This window comes from Kogia breviceps, chromosome X (genome assembly GCF_026419965.1).
Source record: "Kogia breviceps isolate mKogBre1 chromosome X, mKogBre1 haplotype 1, whole genome shotgun sequence".
In the NCBI taxonomy this organism is placed as follows: Eukaryota; Metazoa; Chordata; class Mammalia; order Artiodactyla; family Physeteridae; genus Kogia; species Kogia breviceps.
The window spans coordinates 59,585,764-59,593,641 of NC_081330.1; the positions used below are offsets into that span (position 1 = coordinate 59,585,764).

Consider the following 7,878-nt stretch of genomic DNA (forward strand, 5'->3'; position numbering starts at 1 on the left):
TCCACTGTTTCTTTATTAATTCTCTGGCTGATTTATCAATTGTTGAGAATAGGGTATTAAAGTCCCCAAATGTTATTGTATTACTGTTTATTTCTCCTTTTTATGTGTTATTGTTTGTTTTATATATTTAGGTGCTCCAATGTTGGGTGCATAAATGTTTGCAATTGTTATATCTTCTTGATGGATTGACTACTTTATCATTATATTTTGACCTTCTTTGTCTCTTTTTACCAATTTTAGTTTAAAGTCCATTTTTTTCTCATATAAGAATAGCTACCTCTGCTTTTGTTTTTGGTTACCATTTGTTTGAAATGTCTTTTTCTATCCCTTCACTCTCAGTCTATTTGTCTAAGGCTAAAGTAAGTCTCTCATAGGAAACCTATCATTGGATCTTGTTTTTTTTTTTTAATCCCTTCATCTATTCCATGTCTTTTGATTGGAGAATTTAATCCATTTCAGTTTAAGGTAATTATTGATAAATAAGGACTTACTATTACCAATTTGTTAATTTTTTTTTCTGGTTGTTTTGTAGATCTATTGTTTCTTGTTTCTTATCCTGCTCTCTTTTTTTGTGTTTTGATGCTTTTGGTATCAGTAAGCTTTGACATCTTTATCCTATTCTTTTGTGTAATTGCAGCAGATTTTTTCCCTTATGGTTATCATGAGGCTTACATAAAATATATATAACAGCTTAACTTCAATGAAATTCCTAAACTTTATACTTTTCCGTCTCTTCCCTCTTACATTTTATGTTACTGCTGTTATAATTTACATATATTATGTTGTGTAACTAATAACAGATTATTGTAGTTATCGTTATCTTTACCATGTTCATTTTCTTAAACATTTGAACTAGAGTTGTAAGTGAATTATGCACCACCATTACCATATTATAGAATCTAACTTTGAGTATATATTTACCATTAACAGTGAGTTCTTGCTACCTTTTAAATGTTTTTATGATGTTAATTAATGTGCTTTTACTTCCACTCAGAGAACTCCCTTTAGCATTTCTTGTAAGGTAGGTCACATGGTAATAAACTCCTTTAGCTTTTTTATTTTTTCAGGAAAGTCATTATCCCTCCTTCAGTTCTGAAGGACAGCTTCACTGGGTATACATTTCTTGGTTGACAGGTTTTTTTTCTTTCAATATTTTGAATGTCATCCCATTCTCTCCTGGCCTGAAAAGTTTCTGTTGAGAAATCTGCTGATAATCTCATGGGGGTTCCCTTGTATGTAACTTCTCTTGTTAGTCTTGCTGCTTTTAAAATTCTTCATTGCCTTTGACTTTTGACAATTTAAATAATGTTTCAGTGTAGCCCTATTTGGGTTAAACCTATTTGGGATCCTTTGGGCCTCATGGATCTGGATGTCAATTTCTCTCCCCAGGTTCAGGAAGTTTTCAGCCATTATTGCTATAAATATACTTTCTGTCCCTTTCTTTTTCTTTTCTCCTTCTGGAATTCCAATCATGCAAATATTGTTTCTTTTCATTGTGTCCCATAAGTCCCATAGTCTTTCTTCACTCTTTTGCATTCTTCTTTCTTTTGCTTCTCTGACTGGATAATTTTAATGTCCAGTCCTCCAGGTTGCTGATTGTTTCTTCTGCATGGTCGAGTCTGATTTTGAAACTCTATTGAATTCTTCAGTTCAGTTTTCATATTTTCCAACTCTAGGATTTCTGGTTGGGTTGTTCTGATGGTTTCTATTTCTTTGCTGAACTTGTCATTTTGTTCATGCATTGTTTTTCTAATTTCAGTTTTTTATTATCTATTCCTTGTTTTTAATTACAGGGTAACACAGTAAACTCCAACACAAAGGTAGGGATGGGGGAGTGCAAAAGGAATAAAGAAAACAGAACCAGAATTTCACAAAAGCATCAAGCCAGTGATGAAGTAGTAGTTAATGCTTTGCAGAGTCTTGAGGGTAGAATTTGCTCAGGGTGCTCTGAGGGATTCTCTTCAGCATTTCTTTGGAAAAGATTTGGAGCAGCTGCCAGCCAATGTTCAAAGTCTCATAAACAGTGCAATTTTCACAAGGACTCTGAGCAATAAAGTTCTTCTCAAACTTCTGCAGAAATTCCAAGTAAAGAAGATCATCTGAGATAAGGGCTTCATCTCCAACTACAGCTTTCATGGCTTGTGCATCCTTACCAATAGCATAGCATGCATACAGCTGGTTAGATACATTGGCATGATCCCTTCTGGTCATACCTTCTTCAATAGAAGACTTCATTAACTGTGATAATGATGGCAGCACATTAATAGGTGGGGAAATCTGTCTGTTGTGTAGATCTGCCCCTCTGTAATATATCCAGTCAAGTCAGGGATTCAGTGAGTGATATCATTATTATGCATGGTGAGAATAGGAATTTGAGTAATAGAGTCATTTCTACCTTCCACTCGACCAGCACATTCATATATTGTGGGTAAATCTGTATACATATAATTTGGGAAGCCTCATTGACCAGGAACCTCCTTCCTGGCTGCTGAAACCTCTCAAAGTGCTTCAGTATAAGAACTCATGTCTGTTAGGGTAACCAATACATGTTTCTCATACTGATCTTCACCACTCAGCTGTGGTTAGAGCCAAGTGAGGAGTGATAATTTGCACAATAGTTGGGTCTTTAGCCAAGTTAAAAAACAGGCAGACATTGCCTCTTGAGCCATTTTCTTCAAAGTCAGATTTGAAGAACCCAGCAGTTTCCATGTTTACACCCATAGCAGCAAATACAATCACAAAATTTTCCTCATTGTAGTCCACTACATCTTTGGATTTTTTTTTTTTTACCAAACCAGGCTGGCAATAGATTAGAGATGCAATCTAATTGTGTGGTAAGCCAGCTGCAGAGAAGACAGGGATTTTCATGCCATCTATGGGCAAAATACCAGTCTGAATCATCTCCTCTGAATAGCTTCGACACTGAGGATTGATTGCCTGGCCCATGATGTCAATGAAGTCTTCAGCCAGTACAACAGGACCTCCATTGATTGGTTTTTCTAATCCATTGAATACCCCATAAGCACCTCCTTAGACACTGGTGTTTGGAGAATATCCTCAGTAAACTCACAGGACGTTTTCTTGGCACCTGTGCCTGAAGTCCCTTCAAATACCTGAACCACTGCTTTGGAACCACTGACTTCTAGAACTTGCCCACTCTGCTTCATGCCATCAGGTAATGTCAAGTGCACAGTCTCAGCATATCTGGGAAACTTAACGTGAACTAAGATCACTAGTGGACCATTGACTCCTGATACTCTCTTGTATTCCCTAAGACAATTTCTTCATTGTTCTCATTTTAAAAGCATCCAAACATTGTTTTTAAATGACTTTCTAAAATCAACTGTCTGGCTCATCACTTGTTCTTTAACACTGTGCTGATGCTCAAATTCTAAAACTGAACTGTTCATTTTCTTGTGGTCTGGGAAACTCTTGTATCATTACTGAAAAACAATCTTTCTCCAATGGAGTGTAGCCACTGGAGAAGTTCTTTGGTCACTGGCTAAGCACACACAGAATGTTGAGAAATCATACTCATCTCCCTTAAGGGTTTACAACTTTAATCATGGAGTACTCTTTAAACTATGTTATTGTTTCAGTTGATACTCTCTGAATTGAGATTGAGTGAATAATTATATGGAAAAGTGACAGCTGCCCCTTATAATCTTTTCCTAGAAGCTACCCCTTCTGGGGCAAAACATATAAATGAAATTCATAAAAGAGTATTTGTAATTGTTAGGTATAAATTTATTGTCATAAGAATGCAACATCTGTCAGTTACTGGACACATTTACTTCAGCTCACATAAACTCCCAAAAGGCATTCTCTAATGCAAATAATTCCCATTATAAAAAGCACATCTGGGAGAGAAGGGATAACTTAAGAGTTTGGGATTAAAATATACACACTATTGTTTGTAAAATAGATCACCAACAAGGACCTAGTGTATAGCACAGGGAACTATACTTGATATCTTGTAATAACCTATAAGGGAAAAGAATCTTAAAAAGAGTATATATACTGAACCACTTTGCTGTACACCTGAAACTAACACAATATTCTAAATCAACTATATTTCAATTTTAAAAAAATTTTATAAAAGCACATCTCCTCAAACCATAGAATCAAGTCTTTTCCTTCTTCCTTACACTGCAGTGCTGTCACATGACCCAATGACTGATCAGGACAGGATTAGTCAGGCAGGAGAGCGCCCAGACTGAAACCCTTCATCTGAAATTCTTTTTAACCAATGAGCCACAAACAGGCACTCTGGCAATTAACCAGTGCAAACATAGTCTTACAACCCGGGGAAAGTTTTAAATAGTCTACTTCCAGGGCTCATCCCCAGTTCCTAAGGAAGCTAGGAAGAGGTCTGATGCTACACAATTGTATTGTTTAGTAATCAAGAACCATTTCTTTCAGAACTGCTTAGCAGTCCACTTAAGCCTGGTGTATTAAGGTCTTTTTACAATCACAACACTTAAACGTATCAGTGCATATGCTTTGGATATATGCTATATAATATGGGCAAAGCTGCTTGTCTTCCCCAAAGAGAGCCTTGAGCTCAAAAAAGTTAATGGTAGAAAAAGGTCAAACAAGACTTAAGAAACCTGGAATTTTCCTGCTCTGCCAATAATCAGTTGTCTAAATCCTGGAAAGCCCTGTCCCTCCCAGAACCTTAGGCTTCTCACTGTAAAATGAGAGGGTTAGACTAGATGACCTGCAGGGTACTTTTCAGCTCTAGGTGTCCTCCTGCAGAGCAGCCTCCCCACTGAAAAACACCTCCCTCTGGCTGTGGTCCTGACCTCCATCCATGAAAACAGTTTTCCTAATTTCATTTAGTTGTTTGTGTGTGTGTTCTTGTATTTTGCTAGATTTCCTTAAGAGAATTATTCTGAATTATTTGTCTGACAGTTCATAGGTCTCCATTTTGTTAGCGTCAGTTCTTGGAGCTTTATTAGTTTCCTTTGTTGGTGCCATATTTTCTTGGTTTTTCATTATCCTTGATTCCTTACATTGGTAGCTGCACATTTGAGTAATTGGGGTCCTCTTACAGACTTTACAGGTTTGCTTTGGCAGAGACGGATCTTCACCAGTCAGCTCAGTTTGGGTCTCTAGGCATATTTGTTGGTAATGTCCTTAGGCAAGTGGGGCCTACTGTTATGCTGTGGGTGGAGGGAGGCAACTGTTCAAGCTCTGACATTGGGGACAGGAAGGTGTGCCACTGGCTGAGAACAGTTGGATAGGACAGCTGGCTTGGTTCCCTACCCAAGTAAGGCTGTTAGATGGTGCTGTACTTTCCTGGATTCTCTGGTCAGGCTTACTAGATGGTTTGGGCTGGGTACTATATTCAGTAGTAGATGGGGCTATGAATTAGCTTCACTCCCCGGTAGGGTAGCAAGGACCTGTATGGCCTTATTGTTTGGGAACCCAGATCAGTCAACAGGTGCACTGAATTTCCTGATCAGGTGAGACCACCAGTTTTTTTCTGCAAATGGTAAAGACATGGCTTGTGCTCTCTTTTCAAGTGCGACTCTAATCTGGGCTGTTGGATGGGCTATGCAGCTTCCTGTGTGCTCTGATTAGGTTCCCTGGTTAGGCAGGCTAGAAGCTGTATTCAGCAATGAGCAGGGCTATGAAATAGTTTTCCTGCCTGGGTGCAGTGAGAGAAGCAACATAAAGCCAGTAAAGCTCTTTGTTGTCTTAACTCAAGCCAACCTGCACTCCAAGTTCTCTAGCCAAACAGGTTCATTGGCTTTTCTCTGCAAACTATCAGCTCTGCCTGCCTGCCTCTTGCATTGAGTGCTGCTAGGCTGCATGGCTTCGAGGTTTTTTTTCCAGCCTTTCTGATCAGATGGGGTGAGAGATACTATCCACAGTGAGTGTGGATATGTCTCAGTTCCCTTGCCTGGGCAGGCCCAACTCTTGGCTCGAGCATTGCTGGTTACACAGCTTCTAGGGGTTATTGTCAGCAATTCTGGTCAGATGGAGCTCTGGATCCACAATGGGTGGGGCTATGTTTCAGGTCACTTGCTTGAGTGGGATAGTGAAGGGTCACTCCAGGCAACTCCCATTTTTCTCCAAGCAGGCTTTCTGGCCTGGAGGGGTTGGGAGCTACCCTCAGCCTTGGCTATGAGTTAATCCCCCTGCCTGGGTTTAGCAAGAGAACCTTCCATGCCCAGTACTGGCTTTACTCTGGGGGCAATCAGCTCTGCATGTCTCTTAGCTGGAGTGTTGTTAGGCTACACAGCTTCCCGGTGCTCTCACTAGCTACTCATCAGATGGGGCTGGGAGACACTCTTCCCAGTGGATGGATCTATGACACAGCTCCTTGCCTCAGACTCCTTGGTCCAGGCTCTACGGCCAGAAAAACTCCTCATTTGAGTACCCAAATCAGGCAGATCTGCATCCTAATGGGTTCCCTAGTCAAAGTGCACCACTGTAGTTTTGATTTGCATTTCTCTAATGATTAATGATGTTGAGCATTCTTTCATGTGTTTGTTGGCAATCTGTATATCTCTCAAACAGGTCAGAATGGCCATCATCAAAAACTCTAGAAACAATAAATGCTGGAGAGGGTGTGGAGAAAAGGGAACACTCTGGCACTGCTGGTGGGAATGTAAATTGATAGAGCCACTATGGAGAACAGTATGGAGGTTCCTTCAAAAACTACAAATAGAACTCCCATATGACCCAGCAATCCCACTACTGGGCATATACCCTGAGAAAATCATAATTCAAAAAGAGTCATGTACCAAAATGTTCATTGCAGCTCTATTTATGATAGCCAGGAGATGGAAGCAAGTGTCCATCATTGGATGAATGGATAAAGAAGATGTGGCACATATATACAGTGGAATATATGGAATATTACTCAGCCATAAAAAGAAACGAAATTGAGTTATTTGTAGTGAGGTGGATGGACCTAGAATCTGTCATACAGAGTGAAGTAAGTCAGAAAGAGAAAAACAAATACCGTATGCTAACACATATATATGGAATCTAAGAAGAAAAAAAAAAGGCTATGAAGAACCTAGGGGTAAGACGGGAATGGAGACGCAAACCTACTAGAGAATGTACTTGAGGATGTGGGGAGGGGGAATGGTAGTCTGTGACAAAATGAGAGAGTGTCATGGACATATATACACTACCAAAAGTAGAATAGATAGCTAGTGGGAAGCAGCCGCATAGCACAGGGAGATCAGCTCGGTGCTTTGTGACCACCTAGAGGGGTGGGATAGGGAGGGTGGGAGGGAGGGAGACGCAAGAGGGAAGAGATATGGGAACATGTGCATATGTATAACTGATTCACTTTGTTATAAAGCAGAAACTAATACACCATTGTAAAGCAATTATACTCCAATAAAGATGTTTAAAAGAAAGTGCACCACTGACTTGGTTCTGCATATGAGCAAAGCCATTAGTTAGGATTACTACTTGGGCACTGCAGGTATGAACTTGGTCTGCCAAGATCTTTGTTGCAAGCCGCTTCTCTCTTCTCCATACAGTCAGATTCCCAGTGGTTGGGCCCTGCAGATTTCCCTGCAGTCTCTATGTAGCGAAACCAGAGTAGGGGCTCCCACATGAGTAGGGACTCCAAGAAACTTAGGAGGTTTCTTGTCCCCCTGGCCTCTCCTTTCCCACTGGAGGAACCAGAGACTCAGGGAAGACCTCTCTGTGTGTTGCTACACTGGCAATGGGAGGGACAATGCAGTCATTGTGTAGCAGCTTCTCTTATCCTTCTGAAGCAGTATCTTTTGGTCTCTGTGGTGCCGGGGGTGCTTTAGTCTCACCCGTATTTCTAGAATTCTTTCAGTAGTGTCATGTCCTTGAATAGATATTAGTTCTTCTTCTGAGGGGGAGTGAAGTCAGGAACGA

At 40.1% G+C, this 7,878-nt stretch overlaps 1 pseudogene; it reads right to left on the reverse strand.

The window, feature by feature from the left end:
* Nucleotides 1–1,902: 1,902 nt before the first annotated feature.
* LOC136791954 (V-type proton ATPase subunit B, brain isoform pseudogene) lies at nt 1,903–5,819 on the reverse strand (annotated as a pseudogene).
* Between the last annotated feature and the right edge of the window lie 2,059 nt (nt 5,820–7,878).